At 42.2% G+C, this 19,079-nt stretch overlaps 1 protein-coding gene across 5 annotated transcripts in view; it reads right to left on the bottom strand.

Moving 5' to 3' along the window:
• The window catches only part of ATXN1 (ataxin 1), a 160,151-nt gene that overhangs the window by 94,198 nt on the left and 46,874 nt on the right, over positions 1–19,079 (bottom strand). Inside the window, exon 2 of one of the 5 annotated variants that reach the window (XM_054285417.1) lies at positions 13,489–13,594. The exons of the other annotated variants lie outside the window; for them this stretch is intronic. The gene's annotated coding sequence lies outside the window, so the exon portion shown is untranslated. The remainder of the gene's footprint in view (positions 1–13,488; positions 13,595–19,079) is intronic. 5 annotated transcript variants of the gene reach the window in all.

The raw sequence follows: 19,079 nt of genomic DNA, 5'->3' as shown, positions 1-19,079 counted from the left end.
GGCTGAGAGCCAGTAATGTTGAACAGATATAAGCAATAAAAATAACCACTCTGGATGCTTCTGTTACATGACATAAATATTTCTCTTTTTCTTTTATGGAAGCTATTATCCAAAAAATGCAGCTCAGCCCTGAGTGGAGACAATGAGCCTCCTGCATATTTGAAGAACTGCAGCACCCTTTTAACTCGCTATAGATGACAGCAAGCTCAAGGGCCTTCATATCATGTACAGACATCTCTCATATGATGGCCACAGCTCTCCTGCAAAGATGGTGTTGAAAGGAGAATCCAAATGATGTGAGTTGCAAACAGTAACAGCACCAAAAGCAATGGCTGAGATTCTGTTTAATGGCAGTTATTTTAAGTAGCCAGAGACAGAACCTCCTGAAGAAGATTGTTAATGCTACAACCCAGAAAACCAGAGAAGAGGCTTGATCTCTGGTGAGAGCAGTCATTCCAGGAGATGCCCACAGTACCAACGCCCTGGTGCTGGTAGGATTTGAGTTTGGGCCATGGCCTTTGCCTCACTGGGCTCAGCCACAGGTGCCCAGAGCTACTCATCTGCTACTTACACAAAGTTTTCAGGGAGCAGATTCCCCATCTCCTCTACCTTTGCAGCACGCAGGGCTGAGGAGGACCTGACTTACACCAGCTGCCAGGCTGGGGACACACACACAGGCACAGGCACAAACAATGCCACCACGTGAGCTTGGCTTCCTCAGGAGCCAGCCCAGAACGCACCCTTAACCTTCTCCCCACTTCCAGTGCTGCCACGTCTTCTGCGCTGCTGATGCAACGTGATACAGAGCTGGAAAACAAAGGCGCTATTGACCAACTTTTCTGCAGGATTAAGATGACTATGCTGGCTTACAACAAAGATTTCAATGATTTCGACACCAAGTGCTAAGTAACAGGAACACGGCTTGGCAGTAATTCCAGAGATTACCTGTTGAAACATTAATGACAAACATCTTTTGATGTGGGCTGCTTTATGTGGTGCAAAAGGCAGCGCTGTAATTATGCATTTCCTTTCTATGAATCTAGTATTTAACAGTAAAGCATTACTGGGGGGCCTGTGCACGTGTATGTTTGTGCACGTGTGTGTTTGTGTGTGTCAGGAAATACTCCACAGCTGAGCCTGCAATTTACCAGGGTGGCTGCACGTAGTAAATCTGCAACAGGGGGGAGCTCAGCCGTTTCATTCATCCTGCACCAAGCAGAGGGCTAAAACAATTGCCACGCTTAAGACAAATGTCAGTGTGAGTCATACCAGCCGGAGCGCAAACATGTTTGCAGTCGGGTGAGTCAGAATATCACATCGTGAATTCACAAATCTTCCTATAAATAATAATTTCTGAAATAGTTGCATTTCTTTATTACAATGGAATTTTAAGTATGATGCCAAATCTATAAAGGCTTTCCTGACTACAAAGAATATGGTTTTTCTCCCATTCCCTTTTGCTTCTTATTGCGTGTATCTGCCTACAGTAGTAGGCTGTCTACGGTACCTGAAGTGGTAATTGCATTGATTCACACTCAGGAAAATGCAAGCATGGCTCAAAATAGGTCCAAATGAGAGACAGCCCCCGTCCCCCTGAAAAAAAAATATAACTAAATATAAGCAGTAGGACCCCTCACTTACTGGATATGCTTTCTACATCTTTTCTGATGCCGTAATTCTGACAAGCTTTAGCATGTTCAGCACTCGGAGGAAAATAACGTCATGCTGGCATGAGACACAGAGCAGCTGAGAAAAGGGGTGAGAAATGCTGGAGAAGTGGTGAGAGGGGCCAGGGCAGCATGGTGCATGTGAGCAAGGAGGGACTGTGCCTGCACTGTGCTCCACAGTGTGAGCCCCCACAGCTAAAGCACCATCCTGGCTTCAGAGAGTGCTCAGCCTTAATGCAGCATGCAGAGACCATTCCTCCCCACAAATACCAACATACCTGGCAACAAAAGTAATGCACTGTAATGATTGGCAATGACTATCCTTGACTGCCTCTAATTCAAGAAAGTATCTGAATCAGTAGTTATGCAAGTGCCTTTTGAAACAGGGCTGAACTCCAGGATATGACCAAATTTATGCAGGAGAGTCCTGATAAAGATATGTGTCGCGTCTGCGAGTAAGGGGAGGAAAGTGTTTTGGGTAAGGTTTCTGGGGGGGCGTTTCTAACTTGATTTTCAGTTGGGAATTTATTCTCATCTTACATGAAAGGGAATTCATACACATACAAATCTCCTTACATCAAATCAAGACAGTCTTGCTTTCGTCTAATTGTTTTGTGGAATAACCACTCAGAAATTCATTTCTGTTATCTTTCTCAAACAAAATAAAAGGCCTTTTAGAAAAATTTTATTGCTAAAACAATGAAATCCTCCTGGGAATGACTTCGTTATGGAAATCAAGTGACAGTTTCTTTTATCTAGCCAAGCAGCAAGTCTGCATTTATAAAAGGCATTCTATGCACGAAGTACAGTGAGTAGGAGGACATGAAAATGCTATTTTTAAACCAGATTTCAGCGTTCCTCCCATACAGATTTCCTGGACTAATAACAGCAACAACAATAATGATAATTAATAATGCCAAAAAAGGAGTATCATCTTAAAGGTGAGTGGCATGTGAGAAAGCAAATTGTAGTTAAGGACTTGTAAAATTAGGGACTTTAGGGACAAATGTAGGGTCCTTTCAAATAAACTGGCATTGTGCCATGAATTTCACGGGATTTGAGATTTGCTCCCTAAATTTCATACTGCATTTTTTTTTCAAAAAAAGGCAATAAATTAACATTATGTGCAGCATATGCTGCATGTCTACCATTTGTTTTCTTGCAGCAATTGTTATTTTCAGAAACACCACTAAATGAGAAGTTAACTGTGGAGCTGTTGCTATCACTGTGTCTGTGTAAGTGATCATGGCAGCTTTTGGAGCTGGGGAAGAAAGGGAAAAAAGCCCTGAGAAAATCCAGGGCCAAACAATGTTTTCAAATGCAACAAGTATAAGGGTTTGATGCAGACTTTGACCCAAAGCTTAAAAGAAGACACTGTAAAGATCCTTTTCTGCTTTGCTGACCTCTGGACCTGTCTCTCAGGACACTCACAGAGCAAAGAAGTTGAATTAACAAATACAGAGAAAGTGTGGGTCAAATCTTTCCTCTCTGCCAGGAATACCTGTCTCCACCACATTTGGAATACAATTTTCCAAGCACAGAAGTTAGCCACAATTACCAGAAGATTGTTACTCAATTGCGCTATTGTCTACCAGTGATAATTAGAATAACCAAGAGCACAAACAAGGATAATAAAAATGAACGAAAGTGAGCAGCAGTAACAAAATTCCTGGGACACTGAGGTGCAACATGAAACCCGCTGGAGCACTGGCACTTGAGAGTAACCCAGCATTAGGAAGCCCCCATTTCCCATGAGATGAGAGCAAGGCAGAGAAATCTCACATGCTGCCTGTCCCTCTCTTACACACTCTGTAGTCTGGCACTGACTCATGTTTCAAACTCGGGAGCACCCCCAAGACACGCGCCTGCACACAACCCCTGCTCATCCCCTGCCTCATGCTGGTGCCATGAGGTACCAACCTTGTCCAAGTATTTTCATCCATGTTTTTCATCCAGTGCAAACCCCTCAACAGCAGTCGCACGAAATGTGGAGGAGCAGTCTTGGCATGCTACCAATCCAGTGAAAAATCCACCACCTAGCTAAATCAGGTATGGTCTGTTTCTGAAAGATATTATTTAAGGACCATTCAGGGTATGTTTGGAAGCACTTCCACTCTCTCACTCTCCTACAAGACAAATCTTCATGTCATTAACCTTTATTTGCCTTTTAAACAGTAAAATGTAAGTCTGTTAAACCACAGAGTTCCAATTTGGTATTTTGATCATCTCCATCTGTTTAATGGGAAACGTGCAGTAGTAAGAGAGGAAAAAAAATAGGTATGACTGGAATAAGTTAGGGCTGTTTTCCTTTTTTGTCCAGTGCTTGCTGCCAAACAAGCTTGCTGCTGGTCACTTGCCTCGCTCACTGCCAGCAAGTGCTCAGCTGGGCACGTCACCAATATTTAACCCTCGATAAAATTAAATCACAGTAATGCTTTGCACTCATTTAGGGTTTTACATACCACAAACACTGTGAAAAAATTAACTGCACGCTCTGTAACACACCTGCAAGGTAAATTGAGTACTGTTATTCATACCTTATGCAAAAGAGAATTTCACTGGAGATGGGATAATTGACCTGCCCAAAGCTATGCAACACAGGTGCTCCTGTTTCCTGGTTCTCTCTCTATGCCAACAGACCAGTTTCAGCCTTTTCTGCAATTCAGAGTGAGTTCTGTCTTCATTTCTGCATCTTTCTGCTGCTGAGGGAAAGCAGGGGGCAGGTTTCTGTACCCAGTGGTATGAGTGGTACATGGGTTCTGTGAGAGTGGTTCCTAGCTGCATTGCCTGTGGTGCACCAGAATCAACAGGACTGCAGCACTGATGTTTCTACTTCCCTATGGTAAGTGAAGATTAGCTGCAGAAAATTATTTGACCAATATTTGGTCTACAATCATTTACTAATAATTTGGTAAAAGAAACATTAGAAGCCTTTTTCACAAAAGACTACCAAGTTTTTGCTTATCTGGATGTCTTCTAGTACTGCAAGGAGCACAGTAGAGGACTCAGCAGTGTACCACACACTGCTCCTCATACTCCCTCTCTCTTTCCCTCAACAGTAAAAAATGGTAGGACTAAACAAATAAGGGTTTCATCCCAGACAAACAAAGGCAGGGCAGGAGCAGTGCCCACTGCCAGCTCCTGTGAGCTGCAGCCACTCCTGCTCACTGTCACATGGCAGAAAACACCACACTGAGCTTGCCTTCAGCCAGCACTGGTGTACTGAATGGACCTGAACTGAGGTGAAATCCCTCACATGTCACAGGCTGGACAACAGATTAATGTAGGCAGAGATCCTGTTACAACACCAGCTGCTCCTCCTGCACCATGACCAAAAGCCACAGGGTAGCTGAGACCCAACCAAGCTCACTGCATTAGAAATTAAAGGCTGTTTCCTGTAAAAGATCTGTAAGTTTATGTGCAGTGACATGATTAAAGCAGAAATGTTAACTACCAGCCCTACCAGTGGATGCAATCGTCCCAGTTCGAAAGAGGGAAAAGCTCATCCCCGTTCACAGACCAAGTAAGCCCTACCTTTGATCAAAGCAATTAAGACTGGAAAAGCACTTGAACACACTGATCAGCTCCTGAGCTAGGACAAGGCTTAAGTAGAGGGGTTTATCTCTCACAACCTCTCACTTTTAACCACGTTTGGTTGGGTCAGGGCCAACTTGGCGTAACCAGATCCTCAGCCCGAGCTGCAGGTTTTGATTGCCCTCAAACTGTAGCTCAAGCCAAAGCCTCTTTAGCTATCACACCTAAGAGCACTGCCACCCCTGCAGATCAGCAGATGAGCTCCATAGTTTAAGTGGATTAGCTGTGCTCAACAACCCTGCTACATTCAGTTCCCCTGCTCAGTGCTCCATTTTCAGTCAGCAGTGATCTTTCCTACAGCTGCTCCTGGAGGTTTTGCTGCAGAGGACAGAGCCGGGCTAAGGAGAAGCTTACGCTGTTCCCAGGCTATAGAAGAAAGACAAGCTTGGAGGTTGGGCTCTGTGGGCTCCTCAAGGAGCTCAGTGAGCCAGTTGTGTTCTTGGAAGATCAACCCCTCCCACACCCTCTCTGGCACCAGAGTTTGGGGTTGGCTTCCCACTACACTGTGTGACTAGGATGAAAAATATAAGCCTAACATATCACATACCACCTTGTCAGGACTTCTTATGAAAAATCCTCAGCAGTGGCACACAGGATGCCCTCTTTATACCACCTATCTTAGTCTGGGAGGAACAGCCTCTGCCGTGTCTCAGCAGCTACAAACCTCTGTTCCTGTAAACCTCCCAATTTCCCACGTACACCATTATCCTTCTCTCAGCCACTCCTCCCAAAGGCAGCAGGCAGAAGTGCTGCTAACAGAGCATAATCAGTATGAAGTTGTAACTGTGTGGGGGAATGTGGCAATTCATGGAAAATGTCTTCGACCAAAAGGCAATTAGCAGTGAGTCTAAATGCAGCAGCAGAAGGGAGTGGTTTCCTAACAAAACAAGCCCTGTTAAAAAAAAAAAACAAAAAAACAAAAAAAAACCTCTCACTCTAATACTTGCTTTCCTCAAACAAGTAGCATTCTCAGGACATTGAAAGCATGAGGGAAAAAATACCTCTGTGAAGCTTTCTGTAAAGATTATTCTTTACAGACACATTTGGCAGCCCTTTCTGCTCTGTCTCCTAATGCTATTGAGTATAACTATGTTAAGTTAATAAGCAAAGCCACTCAAAGGGGTTTTTTTGAGGTTTTCTAGGCCAAGAGAGGAAGCAGTGCAATAGGAAAGTTTTCAGAAGTGGGAGTTGTGCCTGCCTTGCTTCTAATTGTAGTGAAACTGTCAACCTCTGTGTTGTGTTTCAAGACTTTACACTTCAAAATCGTTCCCTCTGTGCTTTGAATTGCTATACTTTTAAGCTAACTACTTCTGAAAGTGCTGTTTAAGAAATGACTTCTTCAACCACATTTAACATTGAGAATAAATCTAAATTTGCAAAGTCTCATTGGGTCCCTGCAAAAGTGTAGTTTTTTTATTGCTCTTGACAGCCAATCTCTTGGAAAGTATCTGTGCAGAAATTTAGTTTAAATTACTTCATATCAAGACATTTAAGAGAAAATGAGGGGTTGCTACAAGTTAAAAATAATTATGCTTTTTTTACCTCAGATAAAAAAATCACCAACATTCAAGCAGCAAACAGCATCAAAACCAATTAGTAACCTTACAGTCTACCTCTGTGCAGGCATGTATTAATTGTATTTCAGAATCATCTCCAAACACACATGGCTAAAACAACTGAACACAGCTGACTTGCTTTCTCCCTTGTAAACCACCAAAAGTGGAAGAAGGTTCAGGAACTATGGTGAGAATTACAGGCCCTAACTGCCTGTGGAAGGGTGTTCTCTGCCAAACTGAGGGAACTGAGGGAACCTTGAGCTTTCCAAGTGCTCCTGCACACATTTGAATATCAGGGTAATTAGAAGGCCATGCTCCTTTCATGCTGTCATGAAACACAGAATATTTATGTTGCTTCAGCTTTAATGATTTTAAAATATGGAAGATCATTTCAGTAGAGTCAAAGCAGAATCAGTAATGCTCACATATATTTACACTCTGTTGCTCAGTGTGGTAAAACTAATTCACAATAAAGGTTTACTGCTAAATTCTTCAGGAGACAGAATAGGCAAGTAAGCAGCTCATAACGTGCAGGCTCAGTCAGCTCAGTCAGGAGGAGCTATTTTCTACCTAGTGTGACAGTACCCAGCACAAGGAGGCCCCAAGAATGACTCCACTTCCCAAGTAATACTTTCAGCGAGCAGAAAATGATACTGTACCTTGTGGGGCTGAACAACTTTGAAGTATTATCCTGAGGTCTGCCAAAGCTGTTCCAGATGCCAGGCTTCAATTTAAGCCTATCTATTTTTCATATCCTTCTCCCAGACTGCTGTCTCCCCGGTTTAAAGGAGGACAGCACACTACTTAACCTGCAGAAAAAAGCTCCTATCATTGCTTGGGAATGACTCCCCTCCATGGCATTTGGAAATCACACCGGTCACCTTGCAAGGAAGTCCCACCCCACTCCTTGCTCACCACATGATGGTGCTTGGCTAGGCCAAGCTGAGGGGCTACAAACAAGCTCCTGCATTGGCACTGGTTATTTCTGCACTTGAGAAGGAGGGGTATGTGGCCTTCCCACTGCATTCTACTCATCATCATTTCTCCATGCATGGATATGATTCCTCCGCACCTCTTCCCAAACAAAAAAAAAAACAACCAACCAAACAAACAAACAAAACAAAACAAAACAAAAAACCACCTCCCCAAAAAACAAAAAAAAAACCAATCAAACAAACAAACAAAAAAACCCCACAAACCAAAAACCATAACCCGACAGGAGCAATGATGGCAGCGCGCCTTTTACTCTCAAACTCCAGCACCACCTCAGGGAAGAAGTGAGGAAACATAGCCCTATCACAAGGGAAACAGCTGAGCTATTGCAAACAACAGCAACCCTTTTGACTTCACCAGAAAGTGCCCAACCCAGTACTAGTTTCCAAGTGGAAAGGCTGCCCTCCACTTACCATGTAGACTCTAGAAGAGCTGGATCAGCTTCTCAAATATCCCTTGTCTGCCACAGCAGCCCAGCAAACATTGCCATCTAATCATTCCCATAGTACACTAATCCCTTCCTGGCCTGGCAGAAGGTGAGTACAAAGATTTTGCTAATCTTGCATTTATAGTAATTTCCCCCTCCCTGTCACATCGTGTGAATCATCTCTGTTTCCAAGCATCAAAGAGTTAATGGAAGAAGGAACCACCCTACCATGTGCTTCACTCAAGGGTAAGTGGACTGGCCAGCTACCAAAGCAGATTGTTAAAGACTGCACCGGGCTCCCGATTTTTTTTCTCTAAACAGCAATAACTTAAGGATTGAGTGTGGACATAAATGTAAACCTAGACCACATCTGCTGATAAAGCAAAGTCTTTGTACTTGCGCAACTGCCATTAACTGCACACAAAATACTTAAATTTCATTAATTCTTCTACATTCAAAAGCTGACCTGCAGTCTGCCCGAGGCAGCCAATGTGAACTGCAGGCTCAGCAGAATTGCACATTAAAGACAGAAGGGAAACAGATTATAATACAAAATCAGACTGCTAGGAAAGTGAATCATTTGTGCAACTGTTAAACACTCAGAGCATTTTGGGCACACTTTACCACACCAGATTACAACACAGCTCTGGTGGTTCTCTTCTGAAAGACAGCTTAACAGGTTTGTTAGGTTTGTGTTATTTGCCCCTTTCATCACAGGCATGAACAAAACTGGTGCCTTCAGGACTCTGTCATATTCCACTATTAAACTTTTCTTTTGAATTAATTGAAGGTACTCTGCTATTTGAAGATTTCTACCTTCCCATAATTGCATTAATAGCTTGGAGCAGAGTGTACGTGCATATGCAAAACGTTTCTTACCAAATATCTCTCAGGGAACTTCAGATGTGCATCTTTGCCCCAAGCGTTCACGCTTCTTCTAATAAGATAGCCTTGAAGCAGTATTCTAATTCTAACTTATTTTTTGTAAGATACTTCCACCTTGCATTCATACCTGTCAGACATGGTATATGGAGTTCCCTTGGTTAACTATTACCAGACCATTTGAAGGTTTCTCCATTGCCCATCAGGTATAAGCAGCTAGGACCTACCTAATAGGACTCCATCTCTAGACAACTTCATTTTGAATGACATGCATTACCTTGGGCCAGCTGATTTCCATGTTGGTTCATGTTCTGCTCCACTGTGACCTCTAAGGAGAACAACTCAGGTACTCATCTGTCCCAAAGCCATTTGTCTCCTATTTTAGATTCCTTCCTATTTCAAGTCTACCATAACTTACCTATTTACCTATAGGCATGAAATCCACTCAGGGATGACTAGTGACCCTTTCTACAGTTTGTATTAACATGATTATTTACATGATCATTATTAACAAGAGGAAAATATTTTAATTTGCTAGCAAATTCAATTTTCACATCTATGATCAACACAATCATGTCTACAAATAGATGTTTACTCTTACATGCTGAGCTTGGAGACACAAAACCTGATGTATTCCTTAGCTGTCCCCATGGCATCTATACCTAATACTGCAATCTCAAATTATGCAGAAGTCTTCGGTAACCCGGTCTGTTTTCAGTTATCCAGTACTTTTCTAGTTCATGAATAGTTTAATTTAAAAAAAAAAAAAGGCAGGGGAGCTTATTATAAAAATTAATACTCAGATTTCAAAGACCTAACAGCGTTGGAAGATGCACAGTAGATCATGCTCAGAGTACTTCATACAAAAATATAAATCAAGAATTTTTAGTGCTTCCACTCAGGGTTGCTTAAATTTGTGTGATTCATGTGGGAAGACATTGCTAACAACAACAACAACAGTCTCTGCAACTAAAATGTAGAAACTAGAGTTGAATGTTTGGGTTGAGAAGTACGGTGACTTTGCACAGGAACTGCACACACCCCATCTACTGGCTTTTCAGAAGACTGAGAATTTTAACAGCAGCAAGGCAAGATTATCTTGCACTGGAATTATTTACTAAGCCATGCCTGTGAGATTAGTGCTTGATGAAAGTACAGGAGATCATCACCTATCTCAGAAGAACCACAAAGCAATCCAGAACTGACAAAACTGTTCAGAGTCTACCACGGTAGAAATACAGGTCACAGGTGAAAAAAAGTAATCCGAATCATCACAGCACCTTGTACATTGTGACAGAAACCTAATAAAGAATCAGAGAAAATGTTCCAGCTGACAAAGTTATTGGTTTTGCTGAGTGCCTGCTGTGAGGCCTGCCTTGCTGCCTTTAAGAGCAGGGGCAGGGGTAACATCCAGCAGAACAGATAAAGGCAGCAAATGTTCACCCACCCACAGCAGAGACTTCAGTCAGTGGCTGTTGTGCCACCTCTGCAGCACTCAGGGAGCACAGCCATTGTAATTTTTAATTCAAGAAAGTTGCATGCCACGTCATTAGAAGAATTCACAACAAACTTCAGTCATTGAGTCAGAAATGGAACTCAAGTTATGCTCTGTCAATCAGGATGTTTGATCGTGGCAAATCAAATTATCTGCTCGCCTCTGCTGAAAGCTTCCCAAAGCCAGTGCAATCTCCCACTCCTCTAGAGGAGTCTGCAGTGCCTTGGTAGCAGATGGTGAAAGTTATGAGAGTAAATCCAGCTGCTGGGAACATGGATAGTTTTGCCATTGGAGTGTCAAACTGTGACACTTCTTTTCCCAATGAATTAGTAATGTTAATCTATCCATGCTGCCTCACCAATGTTACCTGCCAGTGTCTGCCTGTTCATTTCTAACTCCATAGTTGGAGGCAAGGGCTCATAGAAGTGGCCAACAGCCACCACAATGTCAATCGATGGTCTTAGGAGACTAAATACATTTAAATATGTCAATACACTCTTTATATGAAACTTGCATAACAGGTTGGCTGTTACTGACAGTTGTGTGAAATATAAGGTGGTGCATGATATATATTAGGGGGATTTTCAATGCCTCTTGACTTTTCACCCTGGACTTCAAATTTGTTTCTTTACCAGTGAAGAAACTCATTCTTTACCACTGGTTTCTTTCACCAGTGCCCTGTCACACAGATGCATAATGGCCACAACTTCTAGTAAAAGCCAAAATCACAGAAATTTTATTGCGTATAGGGTCAGAGATGTTTTGAAAACAAACTTTTCAATTACCTATGAAGTTTGGAGGAAGTCAATGTTACAGAAAGAAAATTATGTTTTTCCTTCACTTGCTACTGTCCTCCTCACAGACCAAAGCCTGCTCTTGCAGGCTTCAGCAGAGTGGACTGGGTTCAGAGCGATGTTTTATGATTTATTAAGAATTAAATGTTCAGTTTTCAAACAAAAGACCAAGTTTTGTTTTAAAATGCTGTCTTTACTCAGAGCATTTTAAACCAACTGTTTGATAAGGGGCTACTGCTGCTGCTCACCCTTTCTTTCTATTTTCTGTGCAAAAGTTGTGAAGGTACAGTACTGTTTTAAGATGTACACCAGCCAAGGAGAGTACAGTGATGTGAAACTGGTATTTGTGTTTTGTCACTACCAGCAAAGGTGTGTCTGCTCAAAGCTGTGGTAACTGTCAGCAGCTTAAAGCAATTTAGATCTTTGCTTGTTTGTGTGCCAGGCAATCTTAAAGAGCTGCAGAACTCTCTTCTAAGCATTAAGATCTCAGTAACTTCAACTATATAAACGCCCCAAATTAAAACAGCATATTCATCAATTTCTAGGAATACACCACAGTTTGGATGACACATTATTCCAGTGCTCAGTTTCTTCTGGACCTGAAGGCATCCTAGAGGTCTTAAAACTCAGCCTTCCTTCAGCTAGCTCCAACTGGAGCCAGACCAAGCATTCAGTGCTGGCACCAGACCCGCTGCAGTGCCAGACCACGTTAAGCCAAGAGCTGGGAGGTGTTTTTAGGAACCATTGCAGAAGGCACCTCTGCCAACAAGGTTCAACGAGGTTTCTGCTGGTGACTTGAGATGACATATTGAATGTCAATTGGCATGTTTATCTTCTTTAAACACTGAGCTTCCTTTCTAACATCTAATAGGGCAGATTACTGGTTTAATACTAATGGAAACTGATCAAAAGACCCTAGATTATTTGGCTGGCTTAACTTAAAAACTTTTCCTGCTCCAGTTTCCATGCAAAATATATCAAAGTATTCCTATGAATGGAGCACCTATCAACTAATCATTTAAGGAGATGAGGAAAACTACCTTTAATACTGAGTTATGGATAAAAATGCCAAAAACCTCCCAGACCAACTGAAGGACACGCTCCACAAATTTTCACAAGGACTACTTTGGAAAATAAAACCTAGAGAAGCATACTGTATGAGGCCATTTGAAAATTCTATTTCTTATCTGCAAAAGTTCTCAGTTGCCATCACGGTTCATTTGTTTGGGGACAAAAGTAGCTGGCAAACTACAGTAAAAAAGAAAGAACAAGTAAACACTGGCATTCTAAGTGTTCTCTGTAACTGAAGATAAACAGCAGTGGTCAAGTGAAAACTGACCAGCTCTCTTTCCATACTGCCAGCTGGGAGCAACTTGGATCAAGGCTATCAACCCATTTAAATGCAGAAATGCTTTCATGATTTCAAGGCAGAACAAATATTTCTTTTTGTCTGCACACTTTTTAGAAGACATGAACAGTAACTTCAGAACAGAACATAGATGCCTGTTAACAAAGCCAATAACAATTATTGCTGTGTCTAAGAATCAACAAAAAAAAACCACCAGTGTATTCGAAAGGCATTCGCTCACAAAGCAAACTCACTCCACACAAGCCCCAGCACAGAAACGTGATAGTATCTCATGATTTATGTTCTCCGGTAGCAGGTTGTACCGGGTCCTCCAGATTCCATGCTTGCCTTTGAAAGCAATTAAGTTTCTTGCAGTTCTGGGAGCGACAAAAGCTTTCACTATGAAAAGCTGCATGCTGCACTCGTGCTGAGTCTGCAGCTTGGCAGACTGAAACAAAAGCACCACAAGAGGTGAGAACTTCCCCCACTTAACTCATCTGAGAGCATTAGTATGTGAAGGGCCATCTCTAAACTTTGAAGCTATTTCCAAATCATGTCTTTGTCCAGTGCCCAAAGAGCCAGCTGCCGCTGTGATTTGGAGAACATTTGCAAAGCCCCTCTCAGCCTGGAAAGAAAAATCCCTTTTCTCATCAGCCTGCACACAGGAAGCTCTACAAGTTCAGCTACTGTGAACTATTCTAATTGCTCACAAGACAGAGTACCCTTACTTACATAAGAGCATGTCCAGACAGCTCGATGAAACCTGGGTCCTGCTGTGCTATGCACTGTACAAACACCTGCTCCATGGAGTTTACAACTTGCACAGAGTAAACTGTACCTAAGGGAAGACAAGGGCAAGAAGCACATGTAGAGAAATAATCAACAGGCATTTCACACAACTAGTGTGTGAGTTCTGCTTGTGAATTATTATAGTACAGGAATGCTGCCTGATTGAAAAATAAATCTGTGATGCATACCTGGCTGAATAAAACAAACAGAATAGCAGCAAAGTCAAACTATTAAACATCCTGGCCCCAGAAACAAAAGCCCCAATGCTGTTCAAAAAACAGACTGCCTGGACATCTTTTACCTTCTGAAGGTAGAAAAAAGCCAAAGTCATTTCCCATCACTGCTCTAATTCTACCCAAACTGCAGGAGAGTGACCTCGTGAAGCCAGAGTGCTGAGCCGGTGTGACAAACACGGCAGTGGGGCGCACGGAAGGGCGTGTGCCAACCAGCAGCCCCAGCACATAGGAAGGGCAGCTCCTTCCAGGCAGGGTGGTGACAGTGACCCACCTCTTGCTTACAGCAAGGCATGCTGGCCTGAGACCTCAGCCAGGGGCAGTTACTCAGGGATTGCCCTCACACATGGAGTTCACATGTCATTTACTCAGCAGCAAACAAACTTGCCAAGACCAACATTTTTCCACATCGACTTATTTTTGCACCTTAGACTCACCATGTTTGGTTTTCAGGGTTTATCCTCATAACTCCAAATGAAATCAGCTGGAGTGATGCATACTCAGCATCCAGTATTCTGTAATTTTATTTTTTACTTATCAGTGTACCTGTTTTCTCTGTTATACAGTAAGACACCCAATTCTGTGTAAGTACATTAATTTCAGATAGTGTCATTTTCAAAATTATTTAAGCCTAGTTATGAGAGTTAACCTGGCTCTGTTTCCTTCTGACAACATCTGTGGTTTCATAACTTTAGGGTTTTTGTACCTCTCGCTCACCTGTTACAAAGCATGACTTACAAATTCAGAGAAATTATTTATCAGGGAGATCTGCAAAAAATGACCAACGGTAATTTTCTCCCAGATTTAGAAGAACATTTCCCGCTCTCATCTCCTTCACTTAAAGTTGCAATCATCTCTAAGAACCAGAGGCAAGTGCTTTTGAAGGCAGAAATGTGCTTAAAGACATAATGGCAAGAGTGTAAGATGCTTCCATGTCCTCTAAGCTCTCTTTAAAGTGCTTAACGTCTTAGGATAAAAAGTACGAGCAACTGTGACTTTGGTCACAGATAGTTCATTAAACATACAAACATATACAGACATGTCAGTAATGTTAAGCCAGGAGCTAAAAGGCAAGGAAATACCAGAAATGTGCCCAATGTGAAACATTTAATCTTTATTCTTAATTTTGTGATCACACAGGTCTTGTTTTCCACAGGAAATAGTGCCATTCACGGTATAGTAAAGCTATTACTCTAGCTTTCAGTATTACTGAAAAAGAGATCCTCAGTTTGCTTCATTCTCAGTATTAAAAATGGCCCTGAATGCTTTGCTCTAAAGACAGAACAACTATTTCCTTCTAGGTTATTTTCTGGCTGTCACCATATTACCTAACTGCCTGATTCACTAAAATTAGCACATGTTCACAACACCCCGGTGAGGAGAGTTTTTTCCCCCCATCACAGAGACAGAGAGACTGAAACTGTGGACAAAGGTCTCCTCCAAACCCAGCTATGCTGCTTGATGAGATTTTCCTCCCACACGTGTGCTCAGCACCAGCTGCCCCTCTTCCTGTGCTGACTGTCTCCCTTCAGAAGTGCTAGCAGTCTGGTGTAAAAGCGTTTTGTAATCCATTATGGTGAAAATAAACTGGAGCAGCTACAAACTACTCTTTAGGCTCTTTTATGCTAACCCAGTTTTGCCTCCAACCAGCTGGGGAGCACTCACCAAAGAGGGTCCTATCCAAGGGGAGGTGGAGTGAGCACGTGGGAAGCTTGTGATGACAGAGGCAGACCCAAAAGAGGGCACCTGCACTGGTCAAAATTATTAGCAGGGCTGAAACTTTTACATGAGAACAGACCTCTTCTATTGGAGGAACAGAGATAACTGCAAGCTATCAAGGATCTCACGTAAACCAAAGCTGTAGCACCCAGTTTGCAGTCACAGACATCCAGTTTGTAGTCACAGATTCATGCTGACAGCACAGGAACAGCAAGATTAAGGTGTGGGAGCAGGTGGAAAGAGATGCATTCACACGAGGTGCTACTGCCAGCACACACTTCTTGCATCCTCTTCATGGAGATTGCTTCTCCACCACTGAGCTGCTCAAACAAACTGTATGAATGCTCTTTATCCACTTCAAGTGTGAAGTTAGACACTTTGAACAGACTTAGGTTTAAGATAAACTGTATTTTCACACCAGAGTTTATGTACTGATGCAGAGGGACAGGATTGCATGAGTCGGTCCGCTGTCTCAGTAGGGCTACAAGGCTGCATCAAGCACTTGGGCTACATCAAACAACCACAGGTGAAATAATCCTGCATCTTCACACCAGACAGGACAAGCAGCATCCAAATGCAGTCTCAGGAATCACAAACTCCATACCAATGTACAGAACAGAGATTTCCCTTTTCTGTGGCTTAAGTTCTGCTGCTTTCTTTCTCAGATTCCACACCAGCTTCCTCTTGGTTTCTCAGCAAAATCCCAATCACATCACACAATCCACCCCTGACAGTGACACCAGCTTCAAAATACTGTCCCCACACTTGATGCTTTTGGCCTTAACTGCCCCTCCATCTCCTGGTTCAGATAATGCCATGTTCCTCACTACTACTCCTGAGAACATCCTCCACAGCTTGTGCTCTCTCTCCATCCTTTCCTTCTGCTGCACCCTGTCTGGGCAAACAACAGCTTTGCTGAAAACATGGGACAATAATCTCCTTTCTTTTGTCTCCTGTATGCCTAAGACCACAGCACTCAGGAGACCATGTGGAAATATGGAAATATCAAAGCAAGTTCTTCAGCTGTAAAATACAGCATACTCAATGCTACCTAACGAGCTCCTGCTGTGTGGGTACAAAAGGAGAGGCATTAGACTTTATATACTGACTTACTATGGACAAGTTTTGCTGCAAATGAGAAGGCAAATCCCTCATATTGGGGCAACTCTACAGCCAAATTTCAAATATTCACTCCCAAATGTGAAGGTAATACACAGGTACTCAAATGAAACAGCTGACCTGTTTTTTAAAAAGGTATAAAACATGCAGAGTTTTCTATCTTGTTCTCAAGAAAATTGGAATCATTCATGCTGAAACATAAAAAGAAAGAAAAATCAACACTAAACTACCACTGCTTTTGGAAAAAAAAGTCAGTTTAAAAGGTTATCCTGGAAAAATCCTGAAAGTTGTGCAATGCTGATTTTAGGCAGTTCAACCTGCTTTTCCTACATTACTTGTGATTTCTTACAGCTATTACTGAGAAAGTCCCTCAAACAAATCCATGATGTAGAATAAAAATGAAAGATTATATTCTCCAGTAATGCCTGGACATATCTCAACAGGAGAACTACAGACTAGAATAAAGATGCCTATTAGTGAGGCAATAGATAGCTGACACAGAAGGCAACACTGTGTGCAGTGAATTTTTGACTCAGATATGCAAGAGACTGGAAATCTAAGTGTCACAGTAACAGCCTATTTACAAAAATTAAGAGGAAATGTTGATTGGTTTCTATAGACACAAACATTGATAGTGGCACTTGAATCAAGCAACTGGTCTTATGTCTGAAAGCAAGGTCAATCTATGATCACTGTGGTTCAGCAGACAAAGAAAGATGGCAAGAAAATCTTGTTGATACATTACTTTCACCATCTGAGGGTCAAGTGATTTGGCTACAAGAAAGCAAATAAAATTCCTTTAAACCAAACATTTAGTTCTTTCATGTAGCTTTTCAGCAGCAGACTCTAATGCGAAAGTTTGTGGGTTTTGCTCCAGCAGCCGGGTGGGCAGGATTCTGATCCACTATGCAAATGACTCAAGTGTTTTTCATTTTCTAGGGTGCCAGCTACACTCCTGAACCCTCTGCTGAGGGAACCACCACAGCTGCTGAGCCTCACAAGAAAAGAGCAACTGGGTATGAAATGTTTTTTCCTTAAAGATGACTACCACCCAATTTTATGGCATGACAGAGAGGAGTTGTAAAGTCACTGTTACTCCTTGAGTAACTCTTTTGAAATAAAGGCAAAAGGTCTAACTTCCTAATTTTATTGAAAGAGAAGCAAGCAGGAAGATTCTACCATGCAGCATTCCAGATCTGGGCTTTGCAGAGCCTCTTTTCAACACTGATGCTAAACATCTCAGATTTTAAGGAAGAATTATGATCAGAGAAAGAAAAAAACTTGCAAAATAGGTCCCATCTAGATGGGATCCCTCCCTTTGTTGGATGGGACCTTCCTATAAGGACAAACTTGACTTGCACCCTTGATGCTTCCTGCTTCGTCTTCTCCCAAAATGAGAGGTTAAGCATGGATTTGCAGGGGTGATTTAAAAAACAGAAGTCTCAAGGAGCAGCAGGCAGGCAGCCTCCAAATGCAGGGGTGGAGAGAAGCTACAGATGGGCTGATCTCTCAGGCACTCTACTGGAAACCAGGGAGCCAGGAACAGGTCTGCAAAGGGACTTAAAACACTGCTAAGACTTTCTGAAAGCCTCCTAAGATAAAAGTCAGGGATTTAACCCCATCCCACTGTTTAACACAAACTCTGTCCTGTCTCCAAACATCACAAAACCCAAATATTTCTAGCACTACATATAGAAACACCTGACTTTTAATGCCTATAATAAACTACATCTACACTGGGAGAGGCTGAAGTATTACTGCCATATCTTCATAACCTTGATGAGAGCTGTAGGACAAAGAAAGCCTATGTGTTTTTTTAATCCCATATAGACAGAGCTCTAAGTTGCTGACTTCTGTATTAAGCTGGACTTCCAGGCTCTCAACCATCTGAAACAAAAAAAAACCCCAAGCTCTGCAAACATCGTCTTGTCTTCTGCATTCATCTATTCTATAGGTCTCCTATGTGGGCCGAGTTGAACTTTTTTTTTCCACTGAACAGGTAAATATGTATGGGGAAAAAATACCAAAATGCATGTATCAGTATGAGGCTTTCATGGCAATCCTAAAGAGTCAGGAAATACCAAAGAAGGATCAAGGGAAATTGAAACCTTCCTCCAAGTGGAGATGAAATGAAACAGCCAAAGCAAGAGTGTTCCACTATTCCTCATGGTGAATGCTCTGGCTGGAGGGCTCCTTTCCTCCATCTGGTGAATGTATCTTGACTAGAGAAAGAGTAACACAGTACAAGATAATGTAGCTGCAACCTGGTGTGAGTGCCAGGCTGAGCAAAGGGTTCAGCCAAATGCTCTCACTTTCAAGAGGAACTGCTGCAAGATGAAGCATACCACGTCCAAATATATACTTATTTTCTGAAAATGTATAACTGCTCAGATCACAAGACAAGACAGAGACGTGTACAGCCTGCTATTTATTTCATGGGGCACACAGGAGTTAATTTTGATT

Source organism: Melozone crissalis, unplaced genomic scaffold (genome assembly GCF_028551555.1).
Source record: "Melozone crissalis strain CALT ecotype California unplaced genomic scaffold, PUWL_Pcris_2 ptg000042l_1, whole genome shotgun sequence".
NCBI lineage: Eukaryota > Metazoa > Chordata > Aves > Passeriformes > Passerellidae > Melozone > Melozone crissalis.
The sequence above is the reverse complement of the archived record's forward strand: the minus strand, read 5'-3'. Positions and strand labels throughout refer to the sequence as shown.